The 27,874-nt window shown below is 32.3% G+C and overlaps 1 protein-coding gene across 1 annotated transcript in view; it reads right to left on the bottom strand.

The window, feature by feature from the left end:
* The window catches only part of LOC127277899 (protein gustavus), a 161,772-nt gene that overhangs the window by 92,022 nt on the left and 41,876 nt on the right, over positions 1-27,874 (bottom strand). Inside the window, exon 2 of the mRNA XM_051299338.1 lies at positions 14,801-14,858. The gene's annotated coding sequence lies outside the window, so the exon portion shown is untranslated. The remainder of the gene's footprint in view (positions 1-14,800; positions 14,859-27,874) is intronic.

Below are 27,874 nucleotides of genomic sequence, written 5' to 3'. Positions count from 1 at the left end.
ATGTACACAGAGAGATCTAGATATACAAATTACTTGACATATTACCGACAGTTGATAAAAAAAGTGTCCCTAATTCGTAATTGGCCAATCTGGTAGGGTATTATAAAGTATCGGTAATATGTCGGTGTAGGAATCTGTAAAAACATTTTCTTTTGTGGTTTTCACAATTTCTGCTAGGTTTATATTCAAATGTCGATAATAAGTCGGTACAGGAATCTGTATCTAAAACTCGAACTGTAACTCTACTCTAATTCAAATCAATTAAACGTTGTTTGAATCAACTGCATATTTATAGCTAACCAATCAACGACTTTCCGTTGATTCAAATTTAGAGAGTATATTGTCGAAACGAAAATGAAAGTTGAACTAAATTTATTTTGTCGCAGAGAGGGAAATCTCTTTGAAGTGTGACAAATGCATTGAGGGAAATGCGGACGTTTACTTTGAAGCCATATAATTGCAGACGATACGTGTTGTAGTATGTATATGCAGACAAATTGTAAATGTAGAGCGGTATCAGCGCAATATATATATATATATATAGTTGTGTACGACTTAAGTCATCTGCGTAGAAAAGCAATAGCGCATACCAGGAAGATCAAACAACGGTGCTCTGCCGGACAAAGGCGGACGTTGATGTTGCGATGCATACTAATTGACAAATTCACATTGTACGAACACCTGTTTGGTGTCGAATTAACATCAACAGCAGTTCAAGCTGACAAGAAACTCTTGCCATTCAAATAAAATACATACAATAGAATACAAAAGTATATATACATATACATATGTAAGTAAATGGAGAAAGCTCCTTCCGATTGTCTTTCAATAACAGCAATTTTTTTAAAAAAACTCTAAGTCATTTCAAAATTGATATCTATAGTGAAAAAATGTAAGTTGAATTAAAACTTTGATAAAAAAGAAATAAGAGAAGAAGGTTTTTAAAAATATTGTGCTTGTATTTGTTAGAAATTTTTAACTTTTAATTTCGAATTCAGCTTTTTAAAAAACAAAAATATTTTTTCTCGTTATATAAATATGTTTTATATTTTTATGTGTTCAAGTTGGAAAACAAAAGTAGGTAAAATAATGATACAAGAGGATGATTTCAGTGGCAGTGTATAGCCTTCAAAACACGTGGTATGAGAGTGGAGCGAAGCGTAAATCCGTACACTATTGCACTTTCATTTTATTTAAAAATCGACCCGTCACTTTGAACAGTTGCATCTCTGAGAGTACATGTATATACATTTATATATATGCAGCTCGATAAATACAAAAGCAAGAGTAGAGTCGAGTATATTGAATCAACAGAGAGCCAATACAACGTACAGTACAGCGATAAGCGATTATCCTCGCGTCCGATACAATACAATTCGACCTCGATCCAATCGAGGTCCTCTCTCTTTTCGCAATATTAAAGGTATTTCCTCCGAATTTCAACTTCGATTTGTGACTCTATATCAAAAACTTCTAACCGCCGGAAAAAAATTAAATTCAATTACGATGGCTTATTTAGTTCCAAAAGTCACGAATCATTACATAATTTTCACTTCTACTAATTCCAAAATTTCAGGTAGAATTTCAAAATTAAATTTAAAAAAATAGTTGTGGACTGTAAATAAACAAATAACGTAAAACTCTAGAAAATATACTTTTGTTTCCTTCCAAGACATTTGTTATGAAAAAATTATTCTGATTTTAACGAAGAATTATCGCGAAAATTATATGTACACGAATTCTGATCGTTTGACAAGCATTTGTCAGTCGTGAGAAATAAGAGAAGTTCTTTATATAGTATATATAATGTTGATAAGATTCTTGTTCTCTTGAATGTCAAGATGTAGAACATGTAGGCAATTGCTAGTTCCATGTGGTCGTTGTCTATCTATTTCTATTAATATAAAGTGGTTCTCGGATATATCTCCTGCCGAGATTCCGAAGGCAAGAGCCAAAAAAAAAAAAAAAACACGCGTCTCGCATCCGCGACATCGACTCTTGATAGCTGCCACGATTCCCCTGCAGTCATTCCTATAACGAATCAAATTGCATCTCTTGTCTGCATTCATTAAAACACTAATGTCAAATTAAAAAAAAATACAATTATTATTAAATGCAAATCTAAAGAAAGTTAATAAATTCACACTTTTATCGAATATTAGGAATTTTTAATTCTTTTCAATTCAAGCCTTTTTACCGGGAGGTTAGGAGGTTGAGTCAATGAAGGTTACAAAACCACAAATCCTAATTTTACCAAAAATAATAATTGAAAATAAAACAATAAACTATAACTATCATTATAACCTGAATTGACCGGCAATTATACAATTGAACTATAATTATAAAACATTACATAAAATAAACGACAGAAAATTATATAACTTTAATTAATCAAAAAAGAAAAAAGAAAAAAAAAACCTCTAAATTTATTCTTACACATGTCAATTACAATAAAAGTGAAGTGATAAAACAATATAATTGAATCGGAAAAATAAGACTGAAGGTATAGCTATAGTTATAAATTGAATTCTCTCTGAGTCTATATAATATCGGAAGATAAACGACATGTTTACGATGTATTATTCCCGAGACAATTGCAGCTTCCGATGAATCTTTCACGATCGATTGTCTCACGACTGCTCTCACAACAATGTCGTATGGTGGGGAGGGAAAATAAACATCTTACAAAATACAATTGAAAGAATATGTTCCCATCGACGAGACTAAAAATCTTCTACGAGGAATCACGACCGGAATTCCGATCGAATCTACCTGACAAAAAAGCAAGGTAACTGAACTTGTTCCCTTGAGGCTCACCTCGTTTTCATAGCCATATCTGTCGGCAGGTGGTAGCACTGAACATTACAGAATCTTTTCTTGTCAGAAGGAGGAGGACCAAGCAAAGAGCTGCGTCGAAGAGAAAGATCATTGCGTTTAATTCTTTTTACAGAAATAATCTCTTACTAATATTTATATTTACTCTCGTATTTACTCGAATATAGTAGGAAAATTTGTAATTCTCGCAATGTTTAATAGAATCGGAATGTTATTTTCATTGAAATGTTAAGAAATGTATTTATTATTTAATGTGGTTAAACGGAAACCTCATAAACAAGGGTATAGTATATCTGTTTATACCTGTGAGAAACTAGTAGCATTACTATGTCCCGACGATCATATGTATACATGTGCCAGTTAAATAATCGTATCCGCGTAAAAGTTATGGACAAATGAGAAGGTCTCGTTGATTGCGGCATTATAGACGTTTCACGCACGATTGAGGCCCTCGGGCTGTTTATATATGTATATATACACACATGTAGAATGTCGTTGTGTCGTGTGGTCGATAACGTACAAAGATAACGGCCTGTCGGTATAACCTGAAAAAGGTGCTGCAAATCTGTATGGTCGACAGGATGCGTAATGTGTAAACGGCAAACGTGAAAGGAAAAGAATTGCATCAGTGAATCGAGTTTATGGAGATAAAAGGGAACAAGCCTCAAACAAGTATTGGAAAAGACAAATGTATTTTTTTTCCACATATATTGTGTAGATAATCGAGATAAACCAAAAAATTCATTATACAATTTAACCGATTGAGTATCACTGATATTCGCTAGTAAAATTAATTAACTTTGACGAGAATAATTGAATATATATAAACGAGTCCTCTAAAGAATTATTGTATAAGCTAAACACTTGAGCAATGACACTGATTTTCTGTTATTTGCTTTCTATAGCCTTGGCTTATTGTAAAATAATTTAAACGTTCTTGTAATATAATTGACAGTTCAGTGATTGCAAGGACGAGAGTTTAATTAAACAGCAGTCTATATTTCTATAACCAACTTTTTCACAGGACTTTATATATTCTGATAATAAAAGTTCTGTAAATGTAGGAAAATTATCGAAATGAACTTTGATGTTTAGAAAAAAGGGAAACGTTTTGTCACTAAATTTGAATGTAGAATTTTTAGAATTAAAAAACCGGGCCCAATATGAATGTAAAATCTCGCAAATAACAAGTTTGAAGCGAAATTGACGAATTTTTTGAAAATTGACAAAAACCCCCAAATAGAATTTTTATTTTTTTTAGTTCACCATATTGGATCCGCCATTTTGAATTTTTCTAAACTGACATTAAAGTCGTAATCAGCAATTTGGAAAGAAATTTCCAAACATTTATGTATCAACCATAGAATCAAATATTGCTTACATCAACAAAAGAAATATATGTCACCATAGAAAATAAATATCCGTTCACAAGTTTCATAAAATATTTAAATAATTTTGCAAAAATGTTTCTCTGACGATAAATTTCATTGAGTAAAATTTACTCAATTTTCTTCACAGTGAGCAGACATTCATTTAACGTAATTAAATATTTGCATGACTCTTTCAAGGATAAAGCTTGTTTGATTCACTCAAACAATTTCCTTAGCATACTTTTCTACATTAGTAGATAAAGCCCATAAAATGAGTCAAAAGTATTTTAGAAATTTTTAATATAATAAATATTGCAATAAAATAAAATTAAAGGTTTGAAAAAAAATTCATGAACCAATAACAAAATAATATTGTTCTGAGACTGGAGGAATAATTCAAAACTTTGTATGAAAAAAAATTTTTGTTGACATTTAGCGAAAAGAAAATGAAGATAATTGAAGTAGAGTAGCAAAATAATCATCAGTTATAGTGGAAGCAAATTGACAAAGAAGAGATCACAGCGAAGATATAGACGATGGCTCGTCCAAGGGTTCACTTTTCCAAGTGAAATAACAGAGGCGAGTCGTCGACAATTATCAATTGCTACAAAGCATAATTGCCCTAGGTTCGGAGATAATTGGAAAATCCAGTGAACTTCGTTTCTGAACTCAAACAAGACGCTGCCCATACACTGTTGACAAATGACTAGGAAGAAAAATAGAGAATCGGTTGGTCGAATGAAATCAATTCTTTTTTATCACAGCTATTTTCAAAGACGAAGGGGCATATTATATTCATATTTTTCAGTGAAAAATATTATGACTATTAACAATTAAAGAAGAAAAATGATTCAAGTCATATTGTACTTAAGGCCACAGTTTTTTTATTTATTATTTTTAGAAACCTACGTTTCAATTATTAGTCACGGAATTGTTGACGTATAAATTGGTCAGATGAAAGTCGGAGATTAAGTAAGGAATTATAAAGAGGATGAGAGGACGGATTTGATCGATAACTGGTCGTTCTGGCTTGTAGTAGCTAATGAAACGTATCGCGTACGAGTATATTGCGGTGATTATTGGTCGAGATTGAGAGCCTCTGGCCGCAAATTTCGATAGGTTAGATAACGCCAACTCCAAGTGATACCATCGAACTCGACAGTATTGTACATGGGGCTCGTAACTATGCTGTGAAATCTATGGTAACGGCGAAATTGCCATAATATACCTGATGCTGATATGTGTGTGTACGTACACGCTGTACCATAAAATATAACACAACCATTGACTACGATACTTGAAACAAGAGTATATATAGTAATTCTCGTTAAAAGCGTATACTCTTCTATCGAAATTGATCATACATATAAAACTCTTTCAATGGAGTTGTTTGTGTTTGTACTACAGAAAAAATTTGACTCAAAAATCTGGAAATCCAAAAACTATAGTTTATTTATGGCTGCGTATGCCTCTTTCCATTCAGTTTTACCAAGCTTCCTAACTTAAAAAAAACAATTTTTATTATGAACCGAAAAAAGACCCTTTTCTGAACAATTTTTATTAATAAATTCATATTCCTTGAATTCTTACGATTTTTACCATATGTCGGTTTTTAAAAGAATTCAAATTCAAATTTACTTTTATGAAACTTTATTTCAAAAGAAATACTTTTATTTCAATACAACTAGAGATTTCCTGCTCAGAATCGTTGGTTGAGTTCAAGATTTCAAAACAAGGTTCTTGTAGGTTCAAGTCAGGTTATTGAGGTGGGTGAGGCTAAATTTAGGGTGTTGTAGGGTTAAATCAAGTTTTTTAAATTAAACAAATTTTTTCTTGTGAAATAAATATTAAAGCTATAAAAGAAGGTAAGGTTCAAGGAAAATATAGGTACACCGTCAACAAAAACCAAAAACATAGTTTGATAAGACCATGAAAAGAGGGAATTTTTGAAGAGTACAACTTGAAAGGTACCAATTAGATTTAACAATCTTGACATATTTTCAGGTTTGTAGATGTAAAAGATATGAGAAGTGGGGTCATGACACTTGTCGTTTACAGTCCTGGGCGTCGGTCGGTCGTTGGTATAGTATGAGGATCGAGACGTCACGATGCTGCTTGAATTCGCATTGGTCAAAAATTCGCATGCGCCACTTGCTACCCAGTCCTATTGATTCACCAACATCAGGCTCCGTCTTTCTCTCTCTCTCACTCCCATGTATGCCCCCTGAGGACGCCTGCTCGCACGCAAGATCTTCAAAGATACGAGACCTTTAAACATCAACCCTTCGAAGCCGCCGGTTGGTTGCTGTCGTTCTGTTGTTGTTGCTGTTGTTGTTGCTGGTACCATACACTAGCAAGCGTCACTATACCTTGTGTTTTATAGTTTGGTTTTACGCTTGCCTTGCTATCGTCTTGTCAGAAATAGCTTCGAAGGCGGTGCGCCGATGGAAAATAAGAACGTTCAGTGTGAATGAAACGGAAAATGAAAAGAGAACAAGGAAAAAGAGAGAAAGAGAGAAATAACATTTTTCCTAACAATGATAATATATCGAATTATTAAAATTTCAAATTTCTAAAAATACGAATTACCCAAAAAATTAAATTTTTAGAAATTCAAATTATCAGAAGTTCGAATTTTTCAATTTTATAGATTTTAATCTTTTGATAATTAATTAAATTTACATATAAATTATATTTAATTATGCTATTCCAAAAGTCAGTAAAAAAAACAATTATTAACGTAGTTTTCCATTTGCCTCTGGCTGACCGAACCCGGATCTGTACTACTTGGAAATTTTTCAAGCGGAGCTATTTCAAGGAATTATGTTCAAATAATACGCTGATACTTCAAAAACTAGAACTTTATAGTAGATATTCTATATTTACTCTAAAGGAAAATTTTATCATTACTCAAAAAAATTTATTTTGAATGACGCTATAAACACTGGTTTAACTTCAGAATATAAATTTTTTGCTGTTATTTTGGCAGAATAAACGAAAGTGAAGACGCTCTACGAAAGCCGGTCGACAGAAAAACGCTCTAACCTAACTAACATGCTCCAAAAGGGCTTGTCTAATTTATTATTAAATAAATAAAGATTTAGCATCAGGCGTAAGACTTTGGTTAAGGTAAAATACCAAAACTATTTTTAGAAATAATTTTGATTGTAACTGCTATCGATTCTATCTATCATTAATTGTATAACCACCAAATAACATTCAACTATACCAGCTTCTATGTCATTATTAATTCTAACTACTAATAATTACAAGACAAGATCGATTGTTACTATTATTTAATGTATAGCTACAATTTACAACCTAAACTTAATATATTTACATGAAAATCATTACAGATTGAAGGAAATAATTGAAGATAAAAGTATTGTTGTCTGGTAGGAAATTAATTAATGAAGAACTTAAAACTCGAACATATACTCGGCTTGCATTATTGATGGTGTGAGGGGAATGTGCGCTATTTATCAAGAATTTTTCCAGCCTCTAAATACAATCTTTCTCTTGTCAAGGACATTCTTATAACTGCTGTACGAGATATTAGTCGATGTTTATGTTGAGAAAGTATCTATCGCGCGGTTAGGATTACAGGACTCGTAAATTACTTGTGCGCGAGAAGGTGGTAGCTGACAGGCATGCATTACGCGAGCCTCTGTAGGTAGTTTATAAGAACTTCATTAGCTCGTAATTTACGTGAGGGCTACTGAAGTACCGATACTGCATTTTATAATATAGCCTTAATAGCATAGATACACAAGAGATAGGAGCGTGCGTCTAATTAGACTTTTATCACCTTCATTCTCTTCTTTAAAACGCATCGTTTCTCGTTCCTCAAATTGACCTGATTATTATTTTAATCTTATCAATCATTCTTCATTTTGCAGCAACTGTTATTGTTTACAAACATTAACATAAATAATTGAATAATGGTCTGATTTTGAATATTTCAGGTTTTCAGGTAACAAGCGAAATTATCAATGTTGGCGCAGTGTGCCCTTATGTTCAGACTACGATTCACAGATGGCGGAAACATCCAGGGTAGTTTGCTCTGAATTGAAATTGTAGGTTCCTGTTTCTCGGAAAGTGCAGCCAGCTCTAAATCTGCTTTGGTAAATCAAATGAAACACATTCTAGTACAAAAGGAACTTCATTACCAACCCAGAAGCATCTCCTAAAATTAATCCATCCCAAGTTAAACCTAATTATGATTAGGGTGAAATTTTTGAGCTTTTTCACTTTTTTATTTTTCAGAATACATTATTTAAATACGATTAAATATAATTTATTTTTTACAATTTTCTACATTCATTGGTTTTTTCCAATAAAAAGTTAGGTAAAGAGAAATTCTGTAAAAAATTCCATACCAAGAAAGTGAATTTTGATTTTCGTGAAGAAAATTTGTCAAGATGAAATCGGTCGACTTAAGCATGTAAATTACAGTTGAAATGGTATGGCCCTACCACTAATTTTGGATGCCAAAAAGGAGCGATTGTGGTGAAAATTCTCGCGTCGTTGAATGAAAGATTTATGAAGGGGAAGGCCAGGTATATAAATAACGTATGTAGACTCGAGACGCTTCTGAAAAGATTACAGCACGATAGTCTTATTATCGTCTCGTGTTTCGTTCAAAAAGCCTTGTTATAGTTCGATAAATAAAACATGAAGGACAAGTGATGGTAATAAACGCGAAAAATTATATTCATCGCGATTTAAACTTTCTCGAAAAACCTCCGCTTGAGACGAAAATGAAAAGTAATGTTAGTATTTCCAAGAGGAAGATTAGTAAAAAATATTATATTCTTTTCTTTTTTAATTATATATAATAAAATTTCTTCGCTCTGCTGCGAAAATTTTTTATTAATAACAAACGATCAGTCATTTAAGGACCACAATCAATTTAGTTTTACACATTTATTTTATTGTACAATTTTTTTTAATTCAAGGATTTATTGCTACTATTATTTAAATTTTGTACTATTTTGCATTTAAGGCTTGATTTGGAAAAGTCTCATACTCATTTACACTTTCATTTCGCCTACACTTAGCAAAGTGATAGTGAAGTGATGGTGAAGTGTAGTTACAGAATAGCACCCCAGCTTTAAAAATTTGATTTAAGACTCCCAAAAGTGGATGTAATGAACTAAAAAATTAAATTCAAATTGACTGTTACTTTCTTACCCTGTGGAAATAAAAATAAATGTACAAGAGCCTTGAAAATGTTTTTTTGTACATCTTTTCCGCATTAATGTAAAAGCAATGTTCGGTTTTCCAGGTGAATGAAATGGCTCTTAAATATTCAATTTACCGACTTCGCGTTCGCCTCGAAACCCCTTACTTTTCCAAACTCCCCCCTCCTTACTTCAACCTCTTCTTATCGCGAAGGAACGGAGAGAAATAGGGGTTCTTTGATTCTCGGCTTTATTGTGTGGGCGGCACCGGATTTCTGGCTCTACCCTATTAACATTCAGAATGTGTCTAGGAAGTTTGCAAGGGTCCCTGAGCGAGAAAGATAGAGAGTCATCGGACTTGCAAAGTAAAATTAGACGAAACCTTTAGATCATATCGTCAAGCATGAAACGGTACGACCGCGTGCCATTACATCGTTGTGTAGTCCTCCTTTCGCCGCCGATATCCATCGCTTTGGGTTTTTTTGTTTCTTTTTTTCTTTTTTTTTCTTGCAATGCCTAGACCACTGATCGAGTGTTCTGATAGCATTTTAAAGCAATTGTTTAAAATGCCTTCTAGTCACTTCGAAAATTTGAGACGCATGATTCAATTAATTTCATTGAATTTCTATTTGTCAAAATTTATATTTGTTCGAATTTTTATCTATCATCAACTGAAATTTCATTTCTATTCAGAGAAGGAGTTGAGACTATGTTAAGTATCTTTCTAATAAATTTAGAGAAATTCACTATAAAATAAGAAAATAAAGTGTGTCTGCTATTATAATTTAAAAAAAAACATATTTGCTAAGTAGCAAAAAAGTATGTAGTCTAAATTTAGAAACACTGGAAATTATAATTTATACACTGTAAAATAATGAAGTTGTTGTTGTTATTATTATTAATTTTTTTGTTGTAAAAACCAAACCCTTCTTTCAGTGCAAAGGAAGTTAATGCTAAGGAGAATTAACTCAACTCAAAAATATATGCATTTCACTTTTAATTAAACCCTTTTAATTTTCAAACCTTGTAGAATGCAGCATCATATCAATTTTTTTAATCTCCACTTTCTCATCTTCAGCTTATTATAGTGACCATTTATCAAATCTGTCAGACATTTCGTTCTCGAATATTCTTTGATGACGAAAGGAGGAAAAAATGAACTTTTGCAAGTGACGACAACTGATGGGTATATGGAAGCAAGGAAAAAAAATTTATTGAAAAAAGGGGTTCGATTGAGCATCTGGATGAAAAAAGATAGGCGTTTTTCCCACATAGAGCGTGTAATCTACACACACGTGGCACATGTGATATGCAATCATCAATGGCTAGAACAGAACTACCCTTTGAATTATACTACGTGGGGTACTTTCTCTGCTTTCTACATATATAAACGACAGAGGTTCCTATAATCCACCATTCGCAAACTGACGAACGGATTCGGTTTAATTTTACATGGACTTAGTCTTGACTGCTAAATTGTAGAAAAAAAGGTTGGGCCTTTAATACCTTTATGATCCGGTATTTATACAGCCTTTAACCCCTCGCCCTGTGGGGTTTAGTGCAAGTTACGAAATATTTGTTCAATTTCCAAAACTGTCGGATTAAATGAATCAGTTAAACTTTTTAACTGTAATGATCATTTTGAATTTAAAAAAATGGAATTATTACAATTTCACAACCATTCTTTTCTAGCGTTGGTCAAATTATTTGATCGGGACTCCCAATTCATATTATGATTTTTTGAGAAAAAATCAGTGAAATTATGTTTGGCGCGGCGATGTTCGTCTCATTTTTCCCACCCGTTAGCGTATATCTATAGTGTGATACAAAATACCGCGTTCGTAAAGTTTCTTTATTAAATTAATTTAAATTATAGTTTCTCATATTTTTGCGTGTCATAAAGTAATAGGAAGCCATTTTAATAATTGTTAAAGTTTCCGAACATTATATTTGCAATTAGTAAATTCCTATTGAAATTAAATATGATAAACTATAGTGAAAAACTGAATTTATTTTTTCATTTTCAAAAGAAACGCTAATCTCAGTATTTTAGAAAATGACATTTATATTATATTTTATAGCAATTTTACGACCGTGAAATGATTTATTTTTCAAAAGAAACTTTAAAAAGTAACATCCATCGCGTTGGATGTGTAGATATAAGGCTTTTGCCCGTAAACCACATCGTTCGTAACTTTGAAAAATGACTTTAACAACACGTATAATCTTAAAAAAAAACTACCAATTGAACCTAAATTGCAGTAGACTAAGAAAAATCAATTTTATTCCATTTTTTTAAATAGAATGTTTTCCTGGAAAATGAAAAAATTCCTTACAAATTCAAATAAAATTAATTAGCACGTCTCTATTATTTTTTTACCTTAAAACAACACGTAATACCTTCAAAAAAACCTACCAATTGAACCTAAATTGCAGTAGACTAAGAATAAATAATAATAAACATTGTTTAAAAACGTTTTAAACGCAAAATTTTGAATTTTCCGCACATAACAGACAGAGTCTATGTTATTCTAAACATTTTCCGAAAGGCTTTTTTAAAAAATATTCAAAATTGTGCTTTTCACATACCTGAGAAGTTTGCGTGTCATGCGCCATGATTTGTGACGTCACGAAGGTTCAAATGCTCTTAACCAGGTCTTCTGCTGCAGCCAAAAGAAAAGCAGAAAAGAAAAGGAAAAAAAAAAGATGAAACAATGCTTAGCTCGAGGGTGAAAACCAAAGAGAGAACCCAAGCAAACCCTCGAGTCTCCCTTACCTATACACTTTATATATACGTGCACCCTTTCTCTTATAGTAACTCCCCCAACACTCGAGCCACCCCTCAACTTTTCCATACAAGAGTATCTATTAAACTAGCACAATTTAATATTTACCAATGTGGCTATACGCTTCATTGTAAAGAAACATTTTCTTGACTATGCAATCTTTACGACATTTTTCTTTATGTCTTCATCTCGATAAAAGAATAGGTACCATCATGTTTATCTTTTGCATTATAAATGGTTCACAAGATTTCAGCAATGGTCCAAAAGGGTAAAATTAAAAAATTAATTTTTAAGCTTTTTCAACTGAAATCACTGAAATGTTATACAAATTTTGAACATCCTAAGTGCTGCGAGCAAATTATCCCAGTGAAACTTATAGTAAAAGCGGGTATATCGAAGAAATGGCAATTTCATCGGCATTATTTCCGACAAGGTCAGAAGAAAAAAAGGGAAAAGTGCAATATTTTTGTTGATAGGAGGTGCATCAAGGTGGATATGGTGAAAACCGGTTTATCTCGAATGTGAGAACCAATGATCGAAAGGCCTTGAAGAGGAAGCATCACTCGGAAATCGGATAGAGACCACATCATCATCATCATCATCACCAGAATATCGGTTGTACAAGTTTCAACCTTAAACTTTTGTAAGTAGACCTGTTTCGAGGTTGGTATAAAACGATCCGAAACGCTACAAACATGCAAAAGGAAAGAAATAAGTCTTGATTCAAAAGAAGCGTGGTGAGAGGAAGAAAGGAAGATGACCAAGTCAGATGGTTACGGATTTGCATTTTGATAAGAAATCTCTCAGAGTAAGTTTCTCTCTCTCTCTCTCTCTCTTTCTCGAAGACAAGAAATCTTTTTACATCTCTTCTTTCTTTATCAGTCTCGTATCTTTGTCAAACACATTTCTCTATCTAGGTTTGTCTCCTTTTCTCGTTAACTTCTTCTTTATCCAGATCCTTTTTCTTATCGTGTTTTCTTCTTACCTCATTACACCGGATTAGCTTCTTCGACTCGCTTCGCTCACAGAGGGTAAAAAGTCATTTCAAGCAGTATAAGTTTAAAAGCCCGTTGTAAAAGAATTCATAAAGGTAAAATAATTATGAATGAAAAAAGCCACCCATTTATTTACAATAAAACTATTGTTAGAAAATAAATTATTAAACACTCTTCTTTGTTTTTGTAATATTAATTAATCCCAGAAAACTTAACCAATTTTAAATCCTTATTATTATATTATCCTTATTCCTTATTGGTGGAAAAAATTAATTGTCAATCAATTTGAGAAACTTGAAGAAGACTTTTCTTTTTCTCAAAAATCGAGTGCTAATCTTTTCCTATAACATGTTAATTAAAAACTGATTTTGGATTATGTTAAATCTTTAAAAATTATTATGCAAGAAAAGTTTATCGGTTGTATAAGAAAAAGAAGAGAAGTGAACAACGAAGAAAAAAAGGACAGGGTAGAAAAAACAGGGAAGACGATTTCCAATGAAAGCCTTTAAGATACGCAGAGAGCGATTCGTCTCGCAGAAAACTTTCGACATGAATTGCAGCAATTAAACTTTGAAAGCTGATCTCGATTGTTGTTTATATATAGTATTTGAAAGAATATTATCGTTTAATCGATACGAAATAACTGTCTGAAAACGGTGTTGTCAAAATGTATGTAAGACAAAGTGATAAACGACTGAGTAACTATTTATAAAAGTATCTTCAATAATTTATTATTCCGAATGGATTCGGAATCTAGCCACAAAGATTGATTCACGTGTTTCGGATTTCCTGAATTTTAATCCAATGTATGTATTGCTTGGCCGATTGGACCAGGGAATATTCACATATTTCAATTTTTTTCCAACAAAAAACGCCAACTCAAAAAAATGCTTCATATTTCACAATTTGATATTCATATTTTTTAAATAAATATATATTGTGGAATAGATGTCAAATAATAACAGTGCAAAAAATATAAAATTGAAATAAACAAAGAAGACTAGAAATGAATTTTCTTGAACAATATTTTATGAATGGGAATTGAGCGAGAGTGCGAATTGAATGGGTCCGCTTTTACTTTGGATTTTCTTCCAAAAGCATTGATAGTTGAAAGGCCTCGAATATAATGAATTTTCAGTATGTCCCCTTGCGTCAGTGATAAAAGTCAATCGCTAGCCGACGACTGGTCGTTTACAATTTGCAATTTACAACGAGCGAGTTGGCGATTTACAATTTAAATAGATCCCCATTGTCTCCTCAACCCCTTCGCCAAAGCTTATGAAAAAGGTTATACCCACCCTCGGTCGCCTTTTACACCCTCCACCCCAAGCGTCAGCTGGAATATTCCATTTTGAACATTCAGCAATTTCTGCCCTGAGCCAAGTTTTAACTAGTTTTAACTATTCTGCTTCGCGTTCTTTATCTCGAAGCACAATTTTTTCAAATTTCCTGTTTGCTAGAATATCTTACGGATATTATAATAAACACCAGAATATTCGCGGCTATATTATCTGATTTTGTTATCAACTCGCTTGTGATTTGTGTGTGATTACATCGCGTATAAAAATCGCGATAATAAAATAATAAAGTCAAACTGTTTACACCTAAATAAATTAAGCTTACTAATTTACCTTTCAATGACTTTTCTTCGTTTAAGGAATCCTTCAGTCTTCCTGAATACTGCACTTCCTGTAGTGATAATAAACAAAACAATTTTAATGACACTTTGAATGCGAAAAATGTTAAATAAATAATTATGTAATATATAGTTCAATTAATGAATAAATTTTTTAAAATGTTAAATATATAGCCAAATTTAAGGGACTGCAGCGAAACTGGATTAAAAGTCTTGCGAACAAAAACGGGTTGAAATATTTTTATTAATTTATCTATTTGAAAAAGATGTTGATAACTTTTTTTCACAATTATTGTTTAAATAAATATTCTAAACCTAAAATTACTACAAACAAGTATAAATGTCTTTACTAAATAGATTAATTAATTAAAATATTCTAACTCCACAGTTTTCTGAGGCTATCAAGTTGAGACCATAAACAGCATCAAAACGTTGCATTATCAACAATTTGATACACTTTATGGTCTTAATTTGATATCCTCAGAAAAATTGTGTCATTTTATTACATCTATTTTTTTTAGAATTATAAATAGCAAATATTTTTTACAGAAGAACAAAGTTATAGTAGACTAAAAAACCGATTTAACAAAGAATACAATTTTTCTTGGCAGTTTTTTTAGTTTACTTGTATGGTAAAAATATTGAATTAGCAGTTCTAATCTGCTTTCATATCTAGATTCCATAATCCACATTTTATAATCCAGATAATGGATATAAATAGATATCCAAAGTATATGCTCCTGTAGGTGTTATTTTCCTCAGGGCATTGTCGCTTTCGTAAGGAAACTTTCTCCACAATATTGTGGTTACATTTTTGTGCCATGCGCACCTTAAAACCATTCATTTCAATGGAAATGTTTACTTCCCTAACAATAAAAGACTTTCCTTATTGTTGAATTTATATATTTCAATTATACACAAACATAATAAAATCTTCTTTAAATATAAAATTTTTTGAAAATTCCCACTTTCTGGTCTTTTATATTGACATAAAAAAATATTCATAAAAAATTTAAAGTTAAATATTTCTTGAAACATTTTGGATGAAATCGGGACTTTGTTGTAAGGGAAACATATATCTGGAATTAACTAAATGTTGCTTAGAATTTAGTGCTGTACGTGTTTATCAGAACACCCTATACTACAATTTACATTGCGCGTGTGCATCCAGTCATGTAAGAGTCACAAGGGAGCAACTATATAGATTCTAGACTCACGTGACCGGAATATATAGCGTGACAACTCAGATTAATATAAAAGCATAGAAGGAACTCAAAAAACAGAAGCAAAAAAAGCATATACTATTTTATTTTACCCTCCAGAATTTAGGGTGGCAGTAATGATGCGAAGCGTTTTCCCGTCAATCTTATATTTATACACTGTTCACGGTAACCTAAATTCCTCATCTTTAAGTTCGATATTTAATTTGAAATTTTCGGTTCCAGTCAATCAGGGCAATGAACGAGGAGGAAGACCATAAATGGGACAAAAAAATTCTTGAAATTTTCTTTTTCTTTTTTATACTGTTATCAAGATACGACAAAACTAATCTATAGTTTATTTTAAAAAAATTTTATTTGTCTTTTATTTGTTGAAATTAACTTCCGTCAGAAACTTTTGGGCACGAAATTTAAAATTACCCAGGCATTTATGCTGCTACGATTTCATTCATCATTGAGTTCGCGTGATGAATCACCTCTCCGATTGGTACAAATTTATTCGCGAGGTTGACGCGTAACGCAAATCGTACATGCGTATCGCATGCATTATTAATTGTAAGGACGAGTATGTGCATGCACGAGATAATACCTGAGCAGCACGTTGCGATTTGCACCAACGTTTCCTATCCGTTATTACGACGACGATAAGGCGACTACATGACTAACATCAAACATGTATAACACACCGAGCACACTCTACTGGAATCCGTTTCAATACCGAATAAAAAAGTTCAAATTTTTTGTTTTTTAGAAACTTTTAATAATAAGGCAAGTTAAAGGAAAAATAAAGGTAAGGATTTCTATAAATTCTTAGGTTCTGAAGTGATAATTATTACAACCTCTACAAAGCAACAACAATGCAACAAAGGCAAAGATATCAATTTCAATATTGGTAAAAGTAGTCAGATATTTATATGACGCATGTGTAAAACATGTGTTGAAACAAACAAATCTATTTCGCAAGGAATAAAAAAAAATCTAACAACACGTGTATATTTAAAAAAATGTAACACCCCGCGCATGTGACAAATAAACGAGTGTTATAATCGGAGGCCGAAAATATTCTGTTTGACATTTACAGACAAGACCTGCAGAGGCATAAATCTGACTTGTAAAAGTAAAGATAATCGTAAATCAATGTCTTTGAAATACAAGTTATAGACTGAAATGCAGCTCATGGCTTTCCCAGCGTTTTTCCTCTCGTCGCGCAGTGGTATTATTGTTTTTCAAAGGAGTGAAAGGATTTACATTTGAATCGATGATGTCACTATGTCCAAACGATCGCGGCTTAATTCAAGGGTTCTTCCCCGTATCAATCAACTGCTACTGATGATTAGCAGTGATAATTCCGAGACAAGTTGAATACTGGAAAACGTTTTGTGAGTTTTTGTATGAATCGTGACAAATTGCATATATTTGAATGCAACACTCTTTCTCTAGTGGCAATTTTATGGAAAATCGTCCTCTCGATATATGGAAAATTGCGATCCTTCAGTTGTTACAAAAAAGGGGGATTAGCAAAAAATTGTCAATGGATAAATTTGAGAGGCGAGACAAAATATTTTTTCAAATTAAAAAAAGAAAGTGATATAATCGAGGTTTTCTAATTGCTCATCGTATTTTTCAAGCTTTCAATTATTCAAGTGTTCATTAAAGTCACTATTTTACAGTATACAATCCTCGCATCACGGGATTCAAGGACTCATCATAGATGTTGAAAGAATGATGTATTTACTGAACACATGGGAGTAGCTCATAAATTTTTATCCTCACCTTTCTTTGACATAATCAATCTGACATTTATTCAAGTTCATCTGAGAGTAAAATGTGAAAATTCTTTTTCTTATTAGTCGCACGACATTAGGAAAATAGACTGGAAAAGTTTTCATTATTTACAATTAATACGTTGCAATTTACATGAGTAAAATAGATCTTAAATTTTGGTTTATTAAATTAAAATGAATAAACAGAAAACACGATAATTGCGAAAACTCGAATTCTTTTGAACAAAAGTAATAAGAAATATTGCCGAAAGTTTACAGGAAAAGTATGCGAAAAAGCTTCAAAGGATTTGGGGCCATATTATTAAACAATGAAAAAATATATCTGATTCTTATAGGTAAAAGAAGAATGGAAGTAGGTCAACTCAACTTGTCGTTTGTGATAGATGGAAATTATGCACGTTCTTGTCACACGTCAATAATGTAAAATTTCTCAATTTAGCTCAACAAAAAAGGAAGTATATGCCAAGTATAAAAAATGTTCTTTTCTTTTCCCATAATAGTTATCTTTCGTCCTTTTTTTGCCCTTATAACATGCCACTATTATCGCAAGGATTGGGAGCAAACAAACGATTTACGTGCAAATCTTATTTGCGCCCCTACTCAAGCGCGACGTCAACCTTCTCTCGAAAACCAGTCACGATTTTGCTTTTCCCTCTCTCCCACCTTCAAAAAAAGAAATAAAAAAAGACTAACTTTGGACACCACTTTGGTTTTAAAGAAAACCAACGTTTGCATCCTCTTTAAATTATTCTAATATACAAAATTTGACAAAACTAATAATTAGTGAAAATTCTTGCTGATTCAGATTTAGAGAGTTATATGAAGAATTTTTTACCCTAAAAGTCAAAAGGGTCGAAGAAATATGAATGAGCAATCGCTATACCACAAAGAAACATAGCACTTTTAGAACAAAGCATTTTAAAATCGAAAAATCAGCTTTCTGTATTATTACTGGTGTAATTTGTCGAAGGACAGAAACTCACTCGTATATAGTGAAACAAATTGAAGGTGGAATGTGTATGTGCAACAATTCGCCAAGTGTAGAAAATATAGAAACGCTCGAAGGAAGACAAGATCCTGATTGGGTTGTAGCTTCGATAAGAAACGAAGGAAGAAGTAGAAGAAGAAGTAGAAGAAGAAGAAGACGACGACGAAGAAAGTATTAACCTCAACTTGGATGGTTGCATAGCGGGGGACCGTTTAAAAGTCCCGCCAAGGCCAGATGTAAAAAAGGAAGGTGGTGCTGTTTGTGGTGGAGAGTCAGCCCCAACGTGATCTGGTAAAGCAGTGGCTTTAAAGTACAGTCCAAAGCATCGCTTCAGCAATGGCATTAACCTCCTCTCATTTTCTTTTATTGTTGCATATACGTACATTTTGCATTTACTTTTCATATTTTTTTCTTGGCCGTCCGCAGAGTCAGCAATTACCACTGAATAAAAATGTCAAGACATGATAAAACGAGAAGTGCCGTGTTATTTTCAGACACACTCTCAAACTAAATATACTCGTTTTACATATTGGCCTTTTTTCATTGAGTTGGCTCTTCATATCCTCCGCGTAATATTTTAGCACCGTAATATTTATTTATTATCTACTGATAGGCTAAATTTGTTTACACAATTTTTTTTAATATTCAAACCATTGTTTGGGGGGATAATTGATAATTTTTTTTGATATATTGAAAAGTTGGTAATAATAATGGAAAGACATTTTAAATGAGACAGTAAAAATTAAGGGCCCACTTGCAATTTGTTTGGAGCTTTTGTTTATTGTTTTCTTTTATATAATAGCAGCTCTCTTGTGACACGTAAGGCTTCCACCATTTTCACGTAAAGATTTTATATCTGATACAAAAGCGACCAACGAAATTAGTTCAGTTTACGCTGAATCCACTTCTCTGCTGGAGGGGAAAATTAAATTCCTTATATTGTTGGGATGCACTCTTTGTATTTCAGACAGCAGCAATATGCGAATTGAGGCCAGAAAAGAATTGAGCTATATATACATATATAAATATCGATTTCAGGCCATTGTGCATCGTAATTAAAAAATAACTATGGCTTTCCTCTGTACCCATACATACGTGTGTCATGTTCTCTATAGACAAAAGCTTCTCTCTCAATTTTTTAAAAGAAATTAATCCTCAATTTAGAATTTCATTTTTATAAAAAAAACCAATTTTTTTAAAACCCGAGGATATCAATTTTATTTTGCATCCGGTAATCTTTTCATTTTCATTGATTAATGAAAATTAATTAATTTTGCATAGTACATGAAAATGGTAGTTTATGGAAACGAGAAGAATCCTCTGAAAGGGAGATCTCTGCCTGTTGCTCTGATAATGATAACTAAACTTATTTATTTGAATACAAATTATTCCTTTTTTGTGAAAATAATCTTTTCTAGATAAAGAAATGTAATATAAAATATTTGTGTTGCCTACGTTGCCGTTTCAATATGAATTAAATGTTGATTTTTCAAGACAATTTTCTCAATTCGCATAAAAAGGATCGAAGAAATTTCTATACAGACAGACCAATCGAAAAGGACTGCAATGAACGAAGTAATTTTCCGAGACCGGTCTTTTGCCGGACGAACGTGATAGCGAGAAAAGGAAAGGAGGAAAGAAAGAACACAGGGATGTGTCCAGGATGAAGGGCGGGGGCAAGAGGTGGTGTGGCGTAGCCGGTCGACCGAGGCTCGTCCAAGCGGACAGGAATCGACGATCGCTCGAAGCGTCTCCTTGGCTCCGGTCAGTGCCTGGCTACGGCTAAACTTTTCTTCACCTTGCGGGCGAATGACCGTAACGTTTTTTCGCTCCAAGGCTGAATATCCTTTCGTTACTCTGGCGTGGCATCGAATCAGGATCACCACCATTCTTGTAAATAAAAAACATTAACTTTGACTTGTTTGTTGAACAATTTCATTTTTTCTCTCATTCCCTGTTTTTCTTTCAGCATTGTGAAAAGTTTTAAAGAGAAAATAAATATACTTTACATCGAATTTCTGAAAGTCTGAATCACAAAAAGATCGAATACGTTTGCAATCATCATTAGAATAAGAAGTCACATGTAAATTAAAAATAATAAACTAAAATAGAATACAGAATGTAATTTTGAGAGTGCAAATGAAAAGGACAATGAAAGAAAATGAAAAAAATGTCCTCATGCAGTGTTGTAATTCGTAACTCGGCATTTCGCAGTGCCCTTCTCCTTCGTCGGTGGGATTATTAAGTAATAAAAATAGCCTTCACGTGCCGTGGTAAAAGTACACCATGCCCACATGGCACCCACGTCTTCATCCTTATCCTCTCAGTTGCTCATCGTCTGGACAACAAGAGAAAAGCAATCCTCAAAATGGAAAAAAGTGCAAATAAAAGAAAGAAGAAGAAGAAGCAGTCCCCAAGTAAAAATGTCAGACATACACTATGGAAAATGACAAAAAAAGATTGAACAATAAAGCAGATGAGGGGAAAACAAGAATAATGAAGAAAACTATAAAAAACTGTTGTAGACTGCTTTAGAATTGATGGTCAATATTAAATTAATGTTTAAATGCCAGAATTTCCAAATCTCCCAAATCTTCATTTGACCGAAACTGCAATTGGTCTTAAAAGTTTTCAATTCTGATAGCTTCTAATATCTGCAACCCTTTATTTTTAAAAATCAGGAAAAGGGTCAATAATATGTTTAGTGATAGTTTTACCTTGATAAAAAGTTCCAAATAGAAAATAGTTTTTATTGAATTTTCGAATATAATGAAGACTTAAACGTAATTGTTTTTGTGCATTTTCACTTCAAAAATCACAAACATAACCTAAAAATTTTACCATACGATCCCTATTCTCGTGGAGCGTCACATCTCATACATAATAGATGTATGGAATATATTGGTGGAACTAGAGAATAAAAGAGTGCGGAGAGGTGAAATGATCAAGAAAAAAAGCTCAAAGGCATGAAATTTCACACGTTTTGTGGGCTTGCGTCAAGAGTGGAACGTTGTCTGATAATAATGATGGGGTTAGAACAGAATGGATAAAAATCAGATGGGAGAATAATAGAAGAGAGTACTGCTGCAGATTGCATTCTCTACATGTAGATAAAGTCTCATTTTCACGATACAGAACAATGTGTTACAAACTAATTGGAAGCTTTCGCATTTGCTTTCATTCTCTCTATAAAGTTGCTGCGCTGTTACCAAAATTTCAAGGGGTCATTATTCACTTACGTGACTTACAAAATCCTGACGAAAAAAGGATTTCCTCACAATCAGCTTTCTCACGAAAAAAGTTTACTTTAACAAATTTACGTTTCACTGCACAAATAAATCCCTTGGTTGAATTAGTTAAAATAACTTAAAATCTCTTTTAAGGTATTTTCCGCATACACTCTCCTTCAAAGTAGTTTTTGATGTAAAATAAATAAATTATATTTTTAGCCTAAGCATTTTCTTTCATTAAAAAATTTAAACAAACCAGTTTGAAGACATGTAAATATTGGAATAAATCATTAAATTAAAATGCAGAAATAATAATTTGTAAACGAAATATGTTTTATGATAGCAGAAAAGAAAAATGACAAAACGATAATAAATTACATTATTTGAGTTTATAGCTCTTGAATAATAATGCTTGTAATTTGATTCAGAATTCAAATGTAAAATGCAGATAAAAACTTTTGTAACCACCATTTTTGAATCTAGATTAAACTCATCAAGAGGATGAAAGGATGTCCCATTCATTTCGAAGTGTGAAATCGATCATTTGCAGAAGGTCTGAAGCCGTCATATGGGCAAAGGTTTTCGTTTATTGCCCTTCACATTTTTTTTCTGCTCTGATGTAGGGTTGCGTCTACAGAAAATATGTTTTCACATCCAAAAAATGAGCACACATGCAACGAAATTTAATTATTCAAATTCAAATAAAAACCCTCAAAAATCAGAAAAAAATTCGTTAACTCCTATGAAGGAAAAAATGTCAACTTTTTCAATCCCAAAAAATTGTTGGGACTGTATTGTGTGGAGTAAGACCCTCATGTTTTTCTAACAGAATGCATACGCAGTATTTATTTGAAACGCTCGGAAAAACCCTTGGTTATGTATCGATTGTTAAAGTGGATCTAACTGCAAATACTCAGTGGAGAAAAAAAGGGAAGAAATAATGAAAGAAAGAGAGAGAGAGAAAGTGAATGAGTGAAGGTTCGTGTGGCACTATAGCACAATAATTTTGGGATTTGAGACACACAGCTGATGCGCACATGGCTCAAAAAGGAACGTGTCAGATACACATGGAGAGAGAGAGAGAGAGAGAGAGAGAGAGAGAGCGTCATCACAAGTCCCCCAGGGCGATGCCCCCTGGCACGGAACGTTTGCGACCCTCGCAATTTTCCCCACGAGAGAGTATTAATAATTTAAGGCTTTTAATTCTTTCCAACTCCCCTCAAACCTCACCCACCGTACCCTCTCCCTCCTCCTCAAACTTTCTTCCCCTACTCACCAAGTTTGTTTTTTTTATTTTTTTTTTCATTTTTTTTAAGGGGTGTACCACGTCCACAGGCACAATTTATGTTCCCACAGAAATGATGAAATGAGTGACAAAACCCATAGTCAAAATTCGAAAATTATTTTCTAAAAAATATTTTTTTTAAAAACCTCTTTTTACAAATATGCTTTTGATAATTAATAAACATATGTGCATGTTTAAAAGCATTTTTTAAGTAATAAATTGTTTTCAGTTAATAAACTAAATTAAAAGTAAAGTAATTAGCTATCAATTCAATAAATAAGTGAAAATTCATTGCACTAAGTGAATATTAATTGATTCCAAAACTGGAAATGAATTTTTTAATGATTTAAATGAAAATTAATATGTATCTCCCATGGATGAGACAGAATAGATTGAAATTGATGAATTTTTAAGTTTCGAATCTCAGTCTAATACTGACGTAAATAAAAATTCGATAAATCAGCATAGTAAAGACAGGAAGTCCATTATCCTTCCATGCAAAAATTAAAACAAATGATTCTGATCCCGGAAATAATATTTATAATAAATAAAAATAAGTTAATAAATAATGAAAATGATAAGAAAATGTTAAGCAGTTTTAGAAGAATAATTTTTTTTATATATTTATAATTAGAATTATTTGAAAAATTCTCTATAGATTTTTAAAGCCGTAAACAAGTAAAGAGTATAAAACAAGCAAACAAGTCGATAACTCGGTCTGGAGGTAAATTCAGTTCACGACTCCTATTTCGACCAATATGCGCCATCTGTTAGGAGACGTCGAAACTTTCAGCGCTGTTTTTTACTCAATCGATAATACCGACAGAAAAAATTTTATCGATTAGAATTAAATAAAAGTTTGTTGTACCTTCAATAATAATTTTTCCATTTCTAAATAATACAATTTAATAATAATTTATTTAATTTAACATCATTTTAATTATTTATATTTGTTTTGAAAAAATTAGTTAAATAACTGATAAATTAATTACTCCAAAGTAATAAATTAATCGTTATCCTTTAATTATTAACAGAAACTTAGATTTATTGCTTACTATATAAATAAAATTAAAATGTGACTTGATACACTTCATTTAATTGAAGATACGATTATTTAAAAAAATTAAAAAAAAGAGTGCAGTATGATACATAATAATTGGCTAGTGTATAGCATTCGTTTTTAATTTTCTGTACCTTCGTGAAGTTACGCTGAACATGAACCATATTTGTCGGAGGATAATCCTTACCTGCAACAAGGGAAAAGGTGTAATTAGTGAATGGCACGCCCAGGACAGATTGTAAACTGAGTGAAGGATAATTGAAAGGTTCCTCTTTCCCCTTGCCGTGCATAAAAAAGTGAAAAATGAGACGATAATAAAAGATTGCAATTTTTTCTTTTTTCATGGAACAAGATAGTACGATATTTATTACAATCAGCGGCTACTACTGCGCGTCGGTAAAATAGAATTCTTTTATAAATACAAATTCAGTAAGGTTGTATAAAATTAATTTTCAATTATTCTGAAAATTTTTCTTTTATCAGGTAAGCTTACTGAGCAATCTTGCGATAATCTTATTGTGCAATCTTTCGATAATCTAACCATGCAAGTTTGGGTCAGGTGGGACCCTATCTGGGTATATGAAAATCCTGACGTGACGGGGTAAAATATACAGTAAATTCAGTTTATGTAATCTCAAGAACGTATAATAAGCAATGTAATTTTAAATAAACGAGATTATATAATATTTTTCTTGAGTTGATTCTTTAACAAGAATTATTCTACGAAAAAGACAAAGAATTGTATGAGTTGGTAAATGGCTGTAACAATGTTTGAAAAATCCGCGAAACGTTTTAAGTCGCGCATTTTGAAAATCCAAGATTGGCTGAATCGTTGATTGCTGTGACATTTCCATGGTGATGCTGGCTCGTTAACTTTCACGAGAGTAGAAATTCCCTTATTACCTTTCACCTCTGGCGCCCGTTCAGAACTTCTTCCGTCGTTGAATCACGATAAACGTTAAAACGACGAAGATTTCGAGTAATGCTATTGCAAAGATGCGACTCAAAGAAGTAAAGTGTAAATGGATAGTGGGCCTTGAATGTATGGAGAAGTAAATGGAAATGTATTTAGAAAAAGTACCGAAAATTTAAGACTTCACTGAAAAAAAATTCTGGTTAGGGTATATTTAACATTTTGATTCTCGTTAGGTTAACCAGAATTCTGGTTATTTTAACGAGAATTCTAGTTAATTCAACTAGAATTCTGGTTAACATAACTAGAAAGTAATGTTAAATATAACCTAACCAGAATTATTTTTTCAGTGTTTACATCCTTGAAATACTTTCATTTTGATTTTAAAAATCCGAGTCCAAGCTTACACCGTATTTTTGTAAAATTGCAAAGGTCATAAAGAATAAGGTAAATTTTTGGTTTGTCCCCTTGAAAAATCGAGCTCCCTAAATGGAATCCGAACTAATCGACTTGGTTACCATTTGTGAAACGCAATAATTTAAACTTTCCTCTTTTTTCAACCATTTTCTCTTTCTCTCCCCCTGCGTATAGTTCGAAATCGTAACAGTGGAATTCATAGTTGGGAGAGGATCGTAAATAAGATGGTGTAAAATAAAGTCGCGCTCGACGAGCGGGCGTTCCATTATTTTCCAAAAGTTGCCTAGCTGTCGTGTCGCCCGCTGTTATGTAACGTGTGTTTCACCATTTTACTTGCGCGTAAGAGTGCCCACAGTACTGTAAATAATGTCTTGTGGTGGTATCAAGGTTTAAACCCCCAGGAGAGAAATCGGACCAGCAATCGCGTTGTTGCTTTGTGTCTACGAGTATCCGGCCGAGCGAATCTCCGATAGCTGAGAGTGCTTTTCTCCAGAATGAAACGGGTCAATGTTTAAAGATAAAATTTAAATTGAGAGTGAGAAAGAGAGAGAGAGACTCTCTTCTCGAAAATACTTTATTAATTAGTCATGCCCCACTATTTAATTAGAATTAAAATATAAATTATAGTAAGTGTGACAAACTGGAACTAAAACAGTTAAAAGTTTTTTCCTATTTATGTAGCACGTTAGAAATTCAGTAGAGCAATCTATCTATGGTCAGACGTACAGTTTCCCTAACTTTTCTTTATGTACATATTAATTTTTATTTCTTAAAACATGTTTTGCTATATTAAAACCCATAAAAATATAATAATTATATTATGATATAATTATTATTAAGATTATTATATTAAAATTTGATATTGAGATTGAAATTATTAATTTTGTTTAATTAGTTAAATGAGTTGAAAATTATCATATCCTAATTAATATCACAATTTAGTATTATATATTATTGGTAATTATCAGTCACCCTTAATCAATCAAGACTAAACTACCCTAAAGTTAATTTAATTAATTAATAACAAATGAGATATTAATATAACAATTGTCGAAATAAAGAAGAACGTTGGAGAAATAAAAAAAAGAAAATATAAAAAACGAAATTGAAACATTCTTCATTCCTTCTAATAATATCCGTGCAATTTCCGTAAAAAACCGTTCGATTTCCTGACAGAAGTGGATGCGAATGTATAATTCATTAAGTATGATATGTTCTTACAGGAGGATAAGGTAGTTTAACCCTTTTTACAGAAAAACTTTTTTTACTTCTGTATAATGGTAATAAAACGTTAAATTGAGAAACTTTAATTGAATTTAGAATCGAATTGCGAATTAAGATAGTCATCACAAAGAGTGGTTATTTTATTTTAAGTAGCGGAAAAAAAGTTCCAAGAAGAAGAAGAATCGTTTTTTCGTAAATGATAACGTATCTTTCTTTTTTTGGCGATTTTTTCTACATTTTATTTAAACTGATTTGCTTGTCTTTATCACATTGAACGAAAAGAAGAATGAAGGAAGATTTCTTCTTCAAGTCTTGGAATCTCGTCTTATATACGAATTTCTGAACTGTTCGTGATATACGATCCACACTGCATTAGCATACTGGGATGTATGCTTTTGCGTGTTTGTTCGTCTCCATGGAGCATCTGGTTAGTTCCAAAGACCAACAGGCAATTCGTCTACAAGTGCGCTATATATGCGGATTCCCTTCTCGAGCTTTGCCAAGTGCAATACATACATTTCGCAAAATTTCGCTGCTTTTTTCATACATATATGTATATGAATATGCAGCTTCATTCACCAAGAATTATAGGATTTTCTTATCTATCTAGGCCGAAAGGAAGAAATGCAATTTCAATTACAGGTACTTTCGACTAAATGCATAGTTGAATTAGTCCCATCTAAATTCTGATTGAAAAAATGTAACTTCCTGTGAAAAATTCATAACTCGAAAATTCGGGCACTTGAGGATTTTACTGTTAACAAATAACAGAGGAGTCTCACATCAGAGGTATAAAACTTGATTGTAATTCCTCACCAGTACCTTGCAGCTTGTTACTTTTCTTTCTTCTATTTTCTTACTTTTACTTTTTTTCGATGAATTTTATACTTCTGTTTCTTGTTTCTTCCTACTTTCTTTATTGTCACCGCCTCAAGCTTTTGCTAGTTA

Source organism: Leptopilina boulardi, unplaced genomic scaffold (assembly GCF_019393585.1).
Source record: "Leptopilina boulardi isolate dan_hultmark-lab unplaced genomic scaffold, ZJU_Lbou_2.1 LbouV2_19, whole genome shotgun sequence".
In the NCBI taxonomy this organism is placed as follows: domain Eukaryota; kingdom Metazoa; phylum Arthropoda; class Insecta; order Hymenoptera; family Figitidae; genus Leptopilina; species Leptopilina boulardi.
The sequence above is the reverse complement of the archived record's forward strand: the minus strand, read 5'-3'. Positions and strand labels throughout refer to the sequence as shown.